Source organism: Ailuropoda melanoleuca, chromosome X, assembly GCF_002007445.2.
Source record: "Ailuropoda melanoleuca isolate Jingjing chromosome X, ASM200744v2, whole genome shotgun sequence".
Taxonomy (NCBI): Eukaryota; Metazoa; Chordata; class Mammalia; order Carnivora; family Ursidae; genus Ailuropoda; species Ailuropoda melanoleuca.
The window spans coordinates 85664885-85683260 of NC_048238.1; the positions used below are offsets into that span (position 1 = coordinate 85664885).

The 18376-nt window shown below is 32.2% G+C and overlaps 1 pseudogene; it reads left to right on the forward strand.

Moving 5' to 3' along the window:
• The first annotated feature begins 793 nt into the window (after positions 1–793).
• LOC100481537 overlaps positions 794–18376 on the forward strand; it is a 130173-nt pseudogene continuing 112590 nt past the window's right edge.

The window sequence follows — 18376 nt, forward strand, 5'->3', positions numbered from 1 at the left end:
CATCTGAATATTTTTGTTAAATAGTCACTTTTGAAGGGCGTTTGGCTGGATATGAAAGTATAATTCCAAACCACTTTTTTTCTTCTTGCTTCTACTATTGCTTTTGCAAAATCTCATGTAAATCTAGTATTTCTTTGTAGGTTATCTTCTTTTTTGTTCTAGACTATTGATACAATTTATTTGTATTTTGTATTTCTAAATATTATGTTAATATATCTGTATATGAGTTTTTCTAATCATTCCTCTTTGGCACTGTAGGAACTCTTTTAGTGTGAGTTTATTTCTCTTTGGGAAATTCACAGGAATATTTTTGGAAATATTTCCTTTTGCTTATTTTTATTTGTTTTTTTTATCTAGGATTTCTGTTCAAATTTGTTACTTCTGTCCTTTTATCATTCTAAAAAATAGTTTCTATTTCTAGATCCTCCCTTGTGTTCTAGGAGATTTTCTTTAGCTACGTAATTCATTCTTTGCTTGTATCTAACACATGTATGATGTTTTTTCTTAATTTTCATACTGTAATTTTTTATGCCTAGATTATATATTATGATTTTTTATTCTGGTTTTACATTATTAACGTCTTCTCTTATCATGTTCATCGTATTTATTATGGTAATTTTCTTCTTTTGCTTTTCTCTTCTAATGCTTCTGTTTCTGATGACATTCACAGTATATTTTATTGTTTCTGTTTTGATGTTATTGTACTTCTCAAAGATCACAGTGTTTGTACTATGAGCTTATTCCTGTGCAGTGCAGATCAGAACGCTAAATCTGTGTCAGTTCAGTTGAGTTCATGGCGAGAAATGTGGAGCCCTATCATTGTGAACACTGGACACCTAAAACCACTGAATACTACCTGTTTGGTATCGTACCACATTGTCTCTCTACAGGTAAGAATTTTCCCTTAGACTCTCAGTTAAAAATAGCATTGGTGGAAATCAGTCCCAATAGGAGTGGTACTCAGAATGTGGTCTCCAGACCAACAGCATCATTCATTACCTGGAAACATATTACAAATGCTAATTATAAGCCTTGGCAATATGTACTGAATCAGAAACTCAAGTTGGGGTCTAGTGATCTGTGTTTTTATATCACTTCCAGGAGATTCTGACATTTACTATAGTTTGAGAACAATTTCCCTAGACTTTTAACCACCAGCCCTGGAGATTTGGAAGGGGATATTTGGAGGAGTCAGGCTTAAAGTAGTTTATCCCTATTTACCTCAAGTTTTCAATATAGCAGGGTTTCTTTGATTGTACCTGTGTGGATGCTTACACAGGTGGGCTAAGCACTTGTCACTTGTTTCATTTTTCTTGTCGTAGCAACTTAAACAACTTTCTGCTCCAGACTGGAACAATCTTATTTTCTTACTCCCAGATATATCAGCTTAAAATCACCTTCTCTCTTCCCAGAAGTTTCTCTATTTTAATCTTTTTCTTGACTCTTTGTTTCTCCCATAGCTACTCCATGTTTGATCTTTTGCAATGGAACCAGCAGGTCATGTGAAATCGTCATCTTATCCCAAATTATAACTAATCTCACACGGTCTCCATCATATTTTATTGTTTTCACTTTGGCTATCTCTGCTAAAGTGCAGTTTTTGATCATCTTTGGCATTCTTTCACATGGAAAAGATGCGGTGTTCAATCAGGTTTTTGGCTATAAGTTCATTGGATTAAATATTTATTACAGAGCTACCGCTTTTTTAGGACGTGATTATGTAGTGAAGATAAAGTCCCTACTGTCATAGAACTTGTCTTGTGATGTGAGGGAAGGAAAACACTTGTGTGCCCCAAATCCAAAGCAGTCATTCATTTAATATTTAATAATGTTCAATTTAAAAATAGTTTCAATATTTATATGGGAAAAGATTAGTAGAATGGAAATAGTTAACAAACATATGAAAACTCTTCAACTCCATAAGAAGTCAAAACAATAACAATTTTAAAATAGATGCCATTTCACCTGTATGATATGCACATATATTTAACAACATAAAGTATTCGTCCCTGGCAGACATGCATGGCATTGATTTGTTCTTACTTTCGTGGAATAGTCAGTATTCTGAAAAGTAAGGGTCATTAAAATATCTGTAACTTTTATCCCAAGCATTCCACTACTGAGGCATTCACCTAAGAAAATAATCTTTAAAAAATATCTTACAAAACCATAAAAATGAATACAAATTTATTTAAGATCTTCTATCTCTAGTGGGTAGTCCAGGTATATTTCTGAAGCATTGATTGAAAAACTTTGCCAGAAATATTTCTTTGGGCTTGATGTGATTCAGGAACTTATGTTTTTACTGAGTCATTAAACTATTGGGATTTGTTTGTTAAAACAGCTGTCATGACCTTAACCAAAACAATTTTATGAAACTTAAATTATATGCATAAAGCATTTAAAACAGAGTCTGTCACAAAGAAAGCTATCAGTAGCTATTGTTAATAATACCAAACAAATGGAAATAATGTAAACAGCTATAATGGAAATATGTAATGATGATACATCATTTTAATAGAATATTAGGCAAATATTAAAATATGAAAACACATACAAATAAAGTATAGCAGCATGAAAAAATGTACACTATAAGAAAATATTCCTAGTCACACTGTGAACTTAATGTATATTTGGAACTAACACTAAAATCTGATCTACTGGGAATGGTTGAAAGCTATTTGAATGAAAGAGACAAAATGTTAACAGGCTATTTTTTCCAGTACTTGGAAATTACAGGGAGGAGTCTTGGAAGAACTTGGAAATAAGATTGCATTATGACATTTACACGTAATAGCTGAAAGCAGAAGCATGAGAATCATCTTAGAAAGGGAGATTGTCTCTCGGTTTTTCAAGACATTATTTTAATCTGTTGGAATATGTTAATATACTGTGGGAAAATAGTTAACACCATGAAATAGAAGAAGGGTTGCATAGTGGTCAGCTTGGAAATCATAGAGTCAAATTTAGAGTGTGCAGTAAACCACAGGACAAGTCAGGGAGTGGTAGTAAATCACTTCAATTAATCAAGAAGTCATAGCAAAGTAACTTTCAGTATTTTATTCTCCTAAGCATTCTTCATTTGAAGTGGATATATTAGCTACTTTGTCGTGTTATCAGGAAGCATTACATTTGATAGGTATTTTGGGGAATATTTTGTGAATTATATTTTGCTGAAAAATAGAATGTATTAAAGTAATTCAGTTGGGATAAAATGTTCCAATCACGAACATAAAACATTAGGAAGATGCATGAAAGATAAAATTTGCTTTATAACCAAACATATGGTCAGTTGCAATAAATACATCACATTCAGTTGAAAATAGCATCTGTTTTCTGTCATTCAATTGATTTGACACCCTCGTAGAAAATTATCTTACTGTATTTGTTTGGTCCTGTGTCCAGACTTTCTATTTTGTTTTTTTCATTGCTTTAATTTTCTGTTATACCACACTCTTCTGAGCTTTGTACCTTGAAATGCAGTAATGAAAGTTCTTAAACTTTCTTCTATTTTTGCAAAATTGTTTTTGGAATCAGCTTGCCAATTCCTACAAAAAGTTCTGCTGGAATTCTTATTGGCATTAAATGTAATCAATACATCAAGTTAGGGAAAACTGTTGTCTTTGTAATATTGAGCTTTCGAATTTATAATGTCTTTATAATATCTTCATTTATTTAGGCTTTCTTAATTCCTTTGTGTTTAATTTGTGCTTCTTTTTCTAGCTTTTTCTGATAGAAGCTTTAGCAGATTTTCTGTGGATAGAGAATGAGTTTTTCTGATTCTCCCTTTACCTCCAGTACTTTAAAGGAGTTTTTCTGTTATCTTTGGCCATTCTTGGTTTCAGATGAGAACACATTAAGCATTGATATTAGTGTTCCTCTATGCTTCATAATTTAATAAATTACCTTTATTCTTCATAGCTAGTTTCACTTGATGCTAAGGTTAAACTATATAATACTACCATAATAAAATAACATAAGTAGTGTTTCCTCTCATCCTTGAACTTCTTTATAAGATTTAGGTTACCTGGTCCCTTATTGAGTGGTATAACTTTTGAGGTAAAAAATACAAATCTTGTTTTATTTTGGTCTAGCAGATACATAAGAATTACTAACTATTTCTTATGTTTTTTTTAACACTTTATTGACGAATGACTGACATGCACGAAGTTCTATGTTTTTAACGTATGCAACTTGATGAGTTTGTAGCTGTGTATACTCCTATGAAACAATCACCACAATGTCATCACTATATCCATCAGCAGCTTCACTAATTTCCTCATTTTTTTTCTTTCTGATTAGAACTCTTAACCCAAGATCTACCATATTAAATTTTTAAGTATACAGTATAATGTGGTTAACTATGCTGTACAGGAAATCTGTAAGGCATATTCATCCTCCGTAAATGCATCTTTACTTTTCACCAACATTTCCAGGTTTTTTCACCTAATCCTCTCCTCTTCTAACCACCAGTCATCTTTCTGCTTCTATGAGTATGTCTGTTTTAGATTGCTTATATAAGTAGGATCATTTAGTATTTGCTCTCTGTTATCTTATTTCACTTAGCATGTCTTCCAGAATCATTTATGTTGTCACAATCAGCAGGATTTCCTTCTTTTTAAGGCTGAATAATATTCAATTGTATGTAAATAGCACTTTTCTTTATTCACCTGTCAATGACTATTTAGGTTGCTTCCTTGTCTTGACTATTTTGCACAAAGCTTCAGTGAATGTGGAAATGCAGATATCTCTTCAAGATGTGGATTTCAATTTCTTTGGATATATACTCACACATGGGATTTCTGGACCATATGGTAGTTCTATTTTTAATTTTTGGAAGCCCCTCCATATTTTTTTCATCATGGCTATACCAATTTACATTCCCACTAACAGTGTTCGAGTATTTCCTTTTCTTCACACACTCAGCAACATTTGCTATCTACTGTTATTTTGATTGTGGGCAGCCTAATTTATGTGAGTTGGTATCACATTTGTGGTTTTTATTTGCACTTTCCTGATTAGTGATGTTGAGCACTTTTTCATATACCTTTTGGCCATTGGTATGTCTTCTTTGGAAAAATATTAATTTAGCTTATTCATCCCATTTTAAATTGGAATATTTTTCCTTTTGCTGTTGAGTTGTATGAGTTACTAATGTCTTTAATATTAACTCTTTATCAGATATATGGCTTCCAAATATTTTCTCCTGTTTCATAGGTTGCATTTTCATTTGTTGATTGTTTGCTTTGCTATGCAGAAACTTTTCAGTCTGCTATAATCCCATTTGTCTATTTTTGCCTTTGTCTTTACTTTTATTATTTTATCCAAGGTATCATTGCCAAGACCAATGCCATGAAGCTTTTACTCTATGTTTTCTTTGGGTTTTATAGTTTTAGGTACTATGTTTAATTCTGTAATCCACTTGGTGTTGCTTTTTTCTTTGGTGTAAGTTACGGGTTCAATTTGATTCTTCTACATATGAACATGCTGTTTTTCCGGCACCATTTGTTGTAGAGACTGTATAATAGATGTATGGGTATATGTGCATATATGTGTGGGTTTATATCTGGGCTCCATAGGTCTATGGGTTCCATAGGTCTACGTTTCTGCTTTTATGCCAGTACTGCAGTTTTGATTATTATTGTTTTATAAAATATTATGAAATCAGGTGTGATGCTTCTAGTTTTGTTCTTTGTGCCTAAAATTGCTTTTGCTTTTGTGGTTTCATATAGTTTTTAGGATTTTTTTTTTTCTTATTCCGTTAAAAAAAAAAGCCATTAGGACTTTCATGAGGATTACATTGATTCTGGAACTTACCAAGGTACTATGGATATTCTAATATGAATTTTTTCAATCCATGAATATGGAATGTCTTCCATTTATTTGTATCTTGTTAGATTTCTTTCATCAGTATTTTATAGTGTCCCATGTACAAACCTTCCAACGCCTTAGTTAAGTTTATTCCTAACCATTTTATTCCAACTTTTTGATGACATTTTATTTTATTTTTTTATTTTTATTTTTATTTATTTTTTTTTAAAGATTTTATTTATTTATTCAACAGAGATAGAGACAGCCAGCGAGAGAGGGAACACAAGCAGGGGAGTGGGAGAGGAAGAAGCAGGCTCACAGCAGAGGAGCCTGATGCGGGGCTCGATCCCACAACGCCGGGATCACGCCCTGAGCCGAAGGCAGATGCTTAACCGCTGTGCCACCCAGGCGCCCCTGATGACATTTTAAACGGGGTTTTTGTTTTCCTCTTATGATAGTTTAACGTTACTTTATAGAAATATAACTTTTTCGTGTGCTGATTTTATATCCTACAACTGCACTGGATTTATTTTTTGATTCTGTTTTTTGTGGAGTCTTTAGGGATTCCAATATATAAGAACATGTCATCTGCATAAAGGGACAATTTTATTTCTTCTTTCCAATTTGATTAACACTATTTTCATTTCCTATATTTTCTGGCAAGAACTTCTAATACTATATTGAAAAGATGTGTCTAGCATAGACATCCTTACCTTGTTCCTTTTGTTAGAGCAAAATCTTTCAGTTTTTCACCATTACATAAGGATCTTAGCTTTGGAGTTCATATATTTCCTTTATTGTGTGGAGATAAGTTCCTCCTATGCCTATTTTGTTGAGAGATTTTATTACAAAAGGCTTGCATTTTGAAGAACGCTTTTTCTCAATCTCAATGATCAGGTGATTTTTAACCTTCGTTTTGTTAATGTGCTTTATCATACTGATGGATGCGTATGTTAAACTATCTTTGCATTCCAAGGATAATCCCACTTGGCCTCAGTGTATGATCTTTTTAATGTGCTGTTAGATTCAGATTGCTGGTGTATTATTGAGAATTTTCCATCTGTGTTCATCAGGCATATTGGTCTATAGTTTCTTTTCTTGTGATGTTTTTGGTTTAAATATCAGAGTGATGATGGCTTCATAAAATGAGTTTGTAGGTGTTCCTTCTAGTTTTTGAAAAATTATAAGGAAAATTGTTGTTAATTTTTCTGTAAATATTTGGTAGAATTCATCCATGAAGCTATCTTATTCTGGGATTTTCTTTGTTGGGTGGTTTTTGATTACTGATTAAATCTTTCTTTGTTATTGGTCTTTTTAATATTTCTTCTCAATTCATTCTTGGTACATTGTATGTTTCTAGGAATTTGTCCACTTCTTTTCAGTTATCCAATTTTTTTGTCACTTGATTGTTAATAATAGTCTCTCATGGTCTTTTTAGTTTTTTTAAAGTTTTTTCAAAGATTTATTTATTTGAGAGAGAGAGATTTAGAGAAAGAATAAGAAAGCAAGGAGAAGGGGCAGAGGGAGAGAGAGAATCTCCAGCAGACTCCCCACTGATCAAGGAACCCGTAGTGGGGCTTGATCCCAGAACCCTGAAATCCTGACCCAGCCGAAATCAATAGTGGGGTGCTTAACCAACTGAGTCACCCAGGCACCCCCCTCATGATCTTTTTAAACTAATGTTGCATCAGTTTTAATGTCTGTTCTTTTAATTCTGATTTATTTATTGGAGTCTTCTCTATTTTATAGTAATGATATGAATTTAACTTTTCAAGAATTCCAGTCTTAGTTTTGTCATTTTGTTTTGTTTTGTTTTTGATTTGTATTTTATTTCTCCTGCACTCTTTATTATTTCCTTTTTTCTGCCAATGTTGGGCTTAATGTGTTCTTATTTTTATACTTCTTTGAGGTACAAAGTTGGTTATTTATTTGAGATATTTCTTTAATGTAGGAGTTAATCATAAGTTAATCATAAGCTTATCACCATGAGCTTTCCTTTTAGAAGTATATTTGTTATACCTAATAAGTTTTGGTGTATTAAATTGTAGTTTTTATTTGTCTCCAAATAGTTTCTGATTTCCTTTTTGGCATCATTTTTGATCTATTGGTTTTTAAGAACTCGTTTAATTCCCATATATTTTTGAATTTTCCAATTTTCCACATGTTATTTGAATCTAATTTTATTACATTGTGGTCAGAGAAGATAATTGTAAGGATTTCAGTCTTCTAAAATTTGTTAAGGTTTTGTTTGTTGTCAGAGCGTTGTGCAAAATGTTCCATGTATGTGTGCTGGAGAAGAATATTTTTCTTCTTTTGGGTGAAATGTTCAGTTATATATCTCTTATTTCTCTTTGGTCTTCAATGTTGTTCACATGTGCTGTTTCCCTATTGATTTCTGTCTGGACGATTTAACCATTATTTAGAGTGGAATATTGAAGTTTCTTAATGTAGTTTTTCGTTTTCCACTTCTGATCCATCAGTATTTGGTTTGATCATTCAAGTACTCTGACATTGGGTGCAAATATATTTGTAATCATTATATCTTCCTATGGAATTGGCACTTAGGTCATTATATAGTGACCAATGTTGTCTCTCGTGACAATTTTGCAACTAAAGTCTAATATGTCTGATAAAGCTTCCCCTGTCCTCTGCTATCTTAGGTTTACATTTCCATGGAATATCTTTTCCATTCCTTAACCTTCATCCTATATGTGTTTTCAAATCTAAAATATATTTCTTGTAGACAACATATAGTTTTATTCTGTTCTCTTATCTATTCAGCCACTTTGCCTTTTGCTTGCAGAGTTTCATTCATTTACATTTAAAGATATTATAAAGCACAAGTATGTGATTTTGCCATTTTGTTGTTTTCTTTCAGTTATTACAGTTCTTTCATTCCTTTCTTCTTTTGTTGCTGTGTTCCTTTATGATTTCATGAATTTCTGCATTGATATACTTTGATTTTTTCTCTTTCCCTTTGTGCCGTTACGTATTATCTTTGTAGTTACCTTGAAGATTATGTAAAACATCATTAGCTATAAGTCTATTTTGAGCTAATAACAACCTAATTGCTTACATGAAGTGTACATGTTTACACCCCCACTCTAACTTACTTGATGTCACAATTTTCATCTTTCATTTTATATATCTGTTAATATATTATTTTAGTTAGAGTTGTTCTTAGTACTTTGTGTCTTAATTTTTACACCAGGGTTAAAGGTGATATATACACTAACATAATGGTATCATATCATTCTGTATCTACCTATATATCCTTTTATATTTTCCTATATTCTCATATTGCAGTTTACAGCCCTTTTATTTCAAATTAAAGAATTCCCTTTAGCACTTCTTGTATGCCATATCTAGTAGTGAACTCCCTCATTTTTTTTGAAATGGTAATTCTTTATCGCTCCTTTTTCAAAGAGAATTTTGCAAATTATAGTATTGCTTGCTTGCAGTTCATTTCTTTCAGCACTTTGAATATATCATCCTTCTCTTTTTTGGCCTGCCAGGTTTCTGCTGAGAAATTCACTGACAGACTACTTTTAGATTGAGATATAATTGAAATATAATATTATGTAAGTTTAAGGTGTACAGCATATTGATTTGATATACTTCCAGATTGCTGTATGACTATCACTGTAGTGTTACTTGTCACCTCCAGTGTGTCACGTAATTATTTTTTTCTTGTGTTGAGAACATTTAAGATCTACTGTTTTCAGCAACTTTCAAATACATATAGTTTCAAATTGCAATCAAAATGCTGTGCCTTAGGTTCCCAGAACTTAATCATTTTCTGAGTGCCTCTTTGTACCCTTTGAAAATCATCTCTCCAGTTCTTCTTTCTCAGCGTCCCCAGTAAGCACTATTCTGTTTCGTCTTTCTTTGAGTTTGGTTAATTTAAATTTCACATATAAGTGATACCATACACTATTTTTCTTTCTCTTTCTGAATAATCTCACTTATCCGAACACTCTAAAGGGCCATCCATGTTGTTGCACATGGTAGAATTTCCTTTTTCTCATGGGTGGATAATATTTGGTTGTGTGTGTGTGTGATATATATACATATATATATATATATATATATATATATATATAACATCTTTAAATATGTTTGTGTGCGTGTGTATATGTGTATATCATATATATATTTGACATCTTTTTTGTCCATTCATTCCTTGACAGACACTTAGGTTGTTCCCATATCTTGTGGAATAATGTACAATAAACATGTGAATAATGTTACAATAAACATGACAGTGTAGGTATTTTCATGCACTGTTTTCATTTCCTTTTGATATGTACCCAGAAGTACGATTCTGGGATCATATGGTAGTTCTATTATTAATTCTTATAGATGCCACTGTTAGGTTACACATAGTGGCTATACCAGTTACATTCCCACTTACAGTGGACAAGTGTTTCCTTCTTTTTACCTCTTTTTTTTAATACTTTATTTTTTTTATTTGACAGAGAGAGAGGCAGCGAGAGAGAGAGAACGCAAGCAGGGGGAGTGGGAGAGGGAGAAGCAGGCTTCCCGCTGAGCAGAGGGCTGGATGTGGGGCTCGATCCTAGAATGCCGGGATCAGGACCTGAGCCGAAGGCAGATGCTCAACAACTGAGCCACCCAGGCACCCCATTCTTTTTACATTTTTACCAACAACAAGAGATGTGGTTATATTGCATTGTGATTTTGATTGCCTGTCCATGATGATTAGTAATGTTGAGAATTTTTTCATGCAACTGTTGACCATTTGTATGTTTTCCTTGGAAAAAATCTCTATTCAGTTCTGCTTATTTTTTAATATGATTGTTTGGTGGGTTTTCTTATTGATTTCTTTATATATTTTATATATTAACCCCTTATAAGACATATAGTTTGCAAATATTTTCTCCCATTACGTTGGTTGCCTTTTAATTTTGTTGATGGTTTCCTTTGCTGTGAAGACACTTGTTTTAGGTGGTTGTAGACCCACTGGATAATTTTTGTTTTTGTTGCTCATGCTTTTTTTGTCCTATCCAAAAAAATCATTACCAAGAGCAATGTCAAGTATCCCGGTGTATTCTTCTAGGATTTTTATCATTTCAAGTATTATGTTTAAATATTCAATCCACTCTGAGTTAATTTTTGTGAGTTGTAGAAGAGAGGAGTCCAATTTTAATTTTCTGCATGTGATTATCCAGTTTACCCAATATCATTTATTGAAGAGATTATCTTTTGCATTGAGCATTCTTGGCTCCCTTGTTAAATATTAGTTGACTCTATGTCTCTTGGTTTATTTCTTGAGTCTTGAGGCTGTTCTTTTGGTTTATGTGTCCATTCTTATGCCAGTATCATGCTGTTTGTTTACTGTATCTTTGCAGTGCAGTTTGACAGTGAGGAAGTGTGATGCTTCCAGCATTGTTCTTTCTCAGGATTGCTATTCAGGGTCTTTTATGGTTCCCTTTTTTTTAACTTTTTATTTATTTGAGAGACACACAGAGAGAGAACAAGCAGGAGCAAATGTAGAGGGAGAAGCAGGCTCCCCGCTGAGCAAGGAGTCCAATGTGGGACTTGACCCCAGGACCTTAGGTTCATGACCCAAGCTGAAGGCAGACGCTTAACCAACTGAGCCACCCAGGCATCTTTTTATGGTTCGATACAAATTTTTAGCATCTACCAAAAAAGTGCTAGAACTGATACAAATTCAGTAAAGTCACAGGATACAAATCAATGTATGGAAATTTGTTGCATTTCTATGTGCCAATAATGAAGCAGCAGAAAAAGAAATCAAGGAATGAATCGGTCTCAGTTACAATTGCACCAAAAACTGTAAGATACCTAGGAATAAATCTCAGCAAAGAAGTAAAAGATCTGTACTCTGAAAAGTATAAAACACTTGCAAAAGATATTGAAGATGACACAAAGAAATGGAAAAATATTCCATGTTCATGGATTGGAAGAATATCATTAAAATGTCTATGCTATGCAAAGCATTCTACACATTTAATGCAATGCCTGTCAAAATACCACAAGCATTTTTCACAGAGGTAGAACAAACAATCCTAATATTTGTACAACACCACAAAAGACCCCGTATAGGCAAAGCAATTTGAGACTTCAAGGTCTATTACAAAGCTTTAGTTATCAAGACAGAATGGTACTGGCACAAAAACAGATACAGATCAATGGAGCAGAATAGAAAACCCAGAAATAAACCCTCAACTCTATGCTCAACTATTCTTCGAGAAAACAGGAAAGAATGTCCAATGTAAAAAAGACAATCTCTTCAACAAATAATGTCAGGAAAACCGGGCAGCAACATTCTAAAGAATGAAACGACCACTTTCTTAACACCATACACAAAAATAATTTCAAAATGTATGAAATACCTAAATGTAAGACAGGAAACCATCAAAATCCTCTGGGAGAACACAGGCCATAACCTCTTTGACATCGGCCATAGTCCTTTTTTTTGTTCTGTGAAAAATGTCATTGTAATTTTTATAGGTTTTGCATTGAATCTATAGGCTGCTTAGTGTAATACAGACATTTTAACTATATTAATTCTTTCAGTCCATGAATGTAGAATGTCTTTCCATTTATTTGCTGCTCATTGAATAGCCTCATGATTTTCATCATAAGTCATATGATGGTTTTACTTCTCCTGTTAAATTTATTCCTAAGTGTTTTAATTCAAGTTATTGTGAATTGGATAGTTTTCTTTATTTCTTTTTCAAATATTTTATTATTAGTATAAAGAAACATAAATGAATTCTGTATGCTGATCTTTTTGTCCTGCAGCTTTACTTAGCTTTTTGATTAATCCTAACTGTTTTTTGAGTCTTTAATATTTTCTGTCTATATAAGATCAGTTGTGGTGGTATACATGAGCCGTCACGGTCTATGACCCAAGTGGCCCAGTCACTGGATTGGGTTTATCGTTGGGCCGAATGGTTATCTGGGTATGTGCACAAAATGGTCAATGGGGTCCAGTTTTTAATAGTCATAATCAAGTTTGGATTTTCTGCTTTTTCTTGATTATATTTTGAGATGCCAATTTTTCTACAAATTTTTAAAAATTCTTATTAAAGTTTTCAAATAAAAAAGGATTAATATATTACCTTATAATTTTTAAAGACTTTATGATATGTATGGTTATATGTCTTATTTTCCTTTCTACTATGATTTAATTACACATTTTCTTTTTTGTTGTTAAGTGTTAACATTGTTCCATCTATTATTCTTTACACAGAATGAGATTGGTTTTTATACTCTGTATTTTATCATTTTTATTTATTATATTTATTTGTCATATAACCTCTGTTTACTTCTTCTTTCTTTCATTATTCTGTATTGTCTCATTTCTAAATCATTGACTTGCAGGCTTAACTCATTCATATTTAATTCTCATTTTTTTGGTAATATAATCCTTTATAAGTTTTCCATTCAGTCTTAATAAAAGTCAGAAATCAATCTTTTATATGTATTTTTTATCATTAATTTAAAAACTGGATTATAATTCCATTTATGTTTACCCTTTCAGCTGATATTTTATTTGTAAATATTTTACATTCTCAAATATAGTGGTTTTACAAATTATCTTTTTATTATTGATTGATAACATAGTTTTATTCTGGTAAGGAAACATCATCTTTATGATACCAATTCTTTGATATTTGCTAAATTTTGAGTTGTGGTGATGATCTTTACTGTACACATTAGGATAATTAAAATTGAATTTAAATGAAAAGCGAAGTCCTGCCATTTAAATTTGCATTAAATAAAATTAAATACAATTTAAAAATTAATTAGTTACAGTAGTCATGTCATTACTGCTCTAAGTCCACATTTGATTAGGAGCTGCTGAATTGAACAGAACATTTTCCTTGTGGCAGCAAGTTCTATTGGACAAAGCATGGTAGAATGTGATCAATTCCAAAAATGTTCCTTATATGCTTAGGAATAATGTATCCTAACTTTATTTGGTATAACAGTTTTATATTTTATTCCTTCTTTTACTTTTTTATTCTATCAAACCTGAGAGCAGAGTGTTAGATACTCCCACTATGATTGTACATTTGCCAATTCCTACAAAATTTATTTTTCACATTACATCTTTTGGGTCTTTTATTACATAAATACAAGATTATAATGCTTATATCTAACTGGCTAATTATTTTTCTTTTATCAGGCATTGATCATCTTTACCTTTAATAATGCCTTTTTCCCAGAAACCTATTTTATTAGTATTAATATAGCTACATGTGTGTTCTTTTGGTAATTACTACTCTGATATTATTTTATTCAATTTTTTTTTACTTTCAATCATTCTACGTCCCTATGTTTTAGTAGTATACCCTCAAAATTATCCAGAGCTTTTAATTTACTCATGTGTTTTATCAATTTATTTTCTTAACAATTTATCTTTCATTCCTGTGTTCTCATTTCAGTATTTTTCTTCCTTTAACTTTGTTCTCGAAGAGTAATTTAGCAAGTTACAAAATTCTGGATTGCAATTTTTTTCCCAGCAAGTTGAGAATAGTATGTCTTTGCCTACAGGCTATATTGTTGCTGTGGAGATGACTGCTGTCAGTTTCATTGTTATTTCTTGGTGGGCAATATGTCATTGATTTTTCTTTGTTTTAAAAAATATATTTTTAAAAATTTTATAATCTTAAGGTCTAGTCTGGTGTGCTGTGGATTGTTTTTGTTTTAAAAAGTATTAATTAGGGGGACACATGAGTGGCTCAGTTGGTTAAGTGTCTGCTTTCAGCTCAGATTGTGATCCCAGGGTCCTGGGATGGGGCCAGCATTGGGCTCCCTGCTCAGTGGGGAGCCTGCTTTTCCATTTCCCTCTTTTCCTCCCCCCAACTTGTGTTCTCTCTTGCCTGCTCTCCTTTCTGTCTCTCAAATAAATAAATAACTAATCTTTAAAAAATAAAAATATTAATTAGGATAGTTTTCATAAAGATATCTGAGTGAGACTTTCACTACTTTTCAATAATGTTCACCCATTATCACTTTTATTATTTTCTTTCCCTCAATTTCTTTTCCTGTTTCAGAATGTCTTTTGGGTCATCTCAATCAATCTTTCTTATCTCTGTCATTCCTATGCCCCTTTATCTCTGTGTTGCATTTGGTTCATTTCCCTTGATTATTTTCTAGTTCATGACTTTTCTCTTATCTGTATATCATCTGATATCTGACTGTATTGATTATATTTTTCTTTCCAGGAACATTAATTTATATTTCAAATCTGCCTACTATTTTAAAAATAAAGTATGTTGTTGGTTTGTATGCTTTCATTTTCTCCTTTTATATATTATTATTTATATATTTATTTTAATATAACTTTATTAGAAGATTTTTCACATTTACACGAATGCAGAACGTCCAACAAATTCCAAGGTTTTATCTGTCTCCGCTTTGTGATTTTTTGCTAGTGTTATTTTAAGCAAATCTCAGATGTCGTTTATCCCTCCAAGCAAGTAATTCAGTATATATTGCCAAACAAAATAAAACACAAAAGTGCAGGGTATTTATTTTCTTTAACATTGCCAAAATGACTAAGAAAATTAACTTTTATTCCTTAATAGTATCTAACTCCATGTTCATATGCAAATGTCCTTTATTGTCTAATATTTATTTGTTTTATAGTTGATTGTCTAATATTTATTTGTTTTATAGTTGATTTCTTTCCATCAGGATCCATGTAAGGCATATTCATTGAAGATGATTTTTGTTGTATTATGTTATTTTAAGCCTCCTTCAAATTGGACCAATCCAGATTCTCTTTGCATTTTTTGCTATTTATTGGTTCATAAAACCAGAGTATCCTGTATAATTACAGTCCATATTGTATATTTGGTTCAATGCTTTCCTTTATATATTGTATCACATCAAAAGGCACATAATATCTGCACTTCGACTTTTAGTGGCCCTAACATTTACCGGCAAGTTTAGGTGATGCCAGTCATTGTAAAATTTCCATTGATAATTATTGCCCAAATTCCAGTTTTCATTACTGTTTGCAAAATAATGATTTTTCAATTTTATGATTTTTGCTATTTTTGATTTACTCTATAGGAATTCTTTTTACATTAACTTTTCATATTCTTCATTTCTTTTATTCATTTGAAAGTATGCTTACTTCCTTGTCAGTGCAACTATGTTAATATAAATATTTGCAATATTTTATCTAGAATTTTGCATTCTTTTAAATAATGTGAGTTTTCAGTTTTCCATATTTTTTGGAATTGAAGTTTCCTAAGTATTGATTTTTGTAGCTTTTGTCATCATATATTCATATTTTGATATCTAATATCTGGCCTATTCTTTATTGCCATTTTTCAGGTTTTTTTAGTAAAATTATATTTATGCATTTTATCATTTGGGGTGGGCTTGATTTTAGATCTATAATTTCTAACTATGTGATATTTACTAAATTGTCACCTTTGGGAAGGAAACTAAAATTTATAAATAATTAAACTTCAAGTACTTAAATTAACAGTTTAAATATTCCATGTTTTCCAATCAAGTTTTATTCTTTTCTTTTTTTTTAATTTTAAGTAACCTCTGCACCCAACGTGCGACTTGAACTTTCAACCCCAAGATCAAGGGTCACATGTTCTACCAACTCAGCCAACCAGGCACCCCTTATTTTTTTCTTAAGATAGATCGTATCTCTATTTTGTTAATCAGGGTTCACCTTAGTATGACCCATAGGCTAAATCTCACCGACTGATTTTTTTTGTTAAATGTGCAAAAGCATTAATAGTTTGAAACATTAACATATGTCTAAGCATTTGATTAAAATCTAAGTCTAAATATTACATTCTCTTACATGTAAGCTTAAAAATTAGGAAAAGGAGAAACCCAAAATTTCAAAATCCCCCCTTTTTTTACATTTTATTTCTATTGTAAAGGTGTTCATCTTGTGGTATTAGCTGATAATTACACTTGACATAATATATACTATCAACTTTTTATTCTGGCAAAATACATATAAGATGAAATGGACAGTTTTAACCATTTTAAAGCATGCAATTCACTGGCATTAAGCATCATCATGGTAACGTGCAACCATCACCTGTGTCTAGTCCCAGAAGTTTCTCATCACCCCAAAGGGAAACTTCACACATATAAAGCAGTCTTTCTGTATTATCCATTATTTTTGGTGCCACTGAACATGGAATTATTTTTCCTGGCTTTCCTTTTCAGATTGTTCTTTGCTAGTGTATAGAAATATAAGTTATTTTGTCCAATGATCTTATATCCTGTAACTTGTCTGCATTCATTTATTAGCTCTAATAATTTTGATTGTTTGTGTGAATTTCCTATATATAAGATCAAGTAACCTGCAATTATATTGTTGCTTCTTTCATTTCACTTTGGGTGAGCTTTACTTCCTTTTCCTATGTAATTTCTCCGTCTAGAACTTCCAGTACAATATTAACTAGAAATGGCAAAGCTGGGCATCTTTGCCTTTTTCCTGATTTTAGGAGGAAAGCTTGTAGTCTTTCGCCTTTGAATATTATGTTAACGGTGTGTTTTCCATAGATGCCTTTTATCATATTACATAAATTATTTTACACTCCTAGTTTTTTGAGTGTTTGCAGTGTGAAAGATTGCTGAATTTGACAAATTATTTTTTTCTATTAATTGGCATGATCATGTGATTTTTTCCTTTATTCTATTAATATGATATCTTACAGGGTTTAATTTTCATCTTTTGAACTACCCATGCATTTCTGAGATAAATCCCACTCCATCATAATAAACCTTTTACTTTGTTTCTGGATTTGGCTTAATCATATTTTGTTGAGTATTTTTTGACTATATTCATAAGGGATATCAGTTGTAGTAGTCTTTTTTTTTATTTTAAAGATTTAATTATTTTAGAGAGAGAGAAAGAGAGAGGTGGGAGGGGTGGAGGGTGAGGGAATCTTTTAATCAGACTCCTCCCTGAGCTCGGAGCCTGACAAGGGGCTTGATCCCAGGACACTGAGATCATGACCTGAACTGAATGAAAGCAAGAGTGGGGCCCTTTAACCAACTGTGCCACCCAGGTGCCCGTGGTTGTAGTACGTTTCTTGTGATTGGCTCTGGTGTGTGTAATTTTGGCCTCCCACAGAATGATTTAGGAAGAGCTCCTTTTCTGTTTTGTTTTTTAAAATATTCTGAGGATGAGTGGTTTTATTTCTTCTTTACATATTTGATAGAGGGGCATCTGGGTGGCTCAGTCAGTTAAGCATCTGCCTTCGGCTGTGGTCATGATCCCAGGGTCTTGGAAACGAACCCTGCATTGGGCTCCTTGCTCAGCAGGGAGCCTGCATCTCCCTCTCCCTCTGCCTGTTGCTCCCTCTGCTTCTGCTCTCTCTCTGTCAGATAAATGAATAAAATCTTAAAAAAAATAAAAGGTAAATATTTGATAGAATTCACTAAAAAAGATATGTAGCCCTGGGTTTTCCTTTGTCTGGAGACAGTGATCAATGTTCAGTGTCATTACTTGTTATAGGTATATTCAGATTTTATAATTCTTCTTAAGTCAGTTTTGCTGTTTTTTGTGTATCTGCCA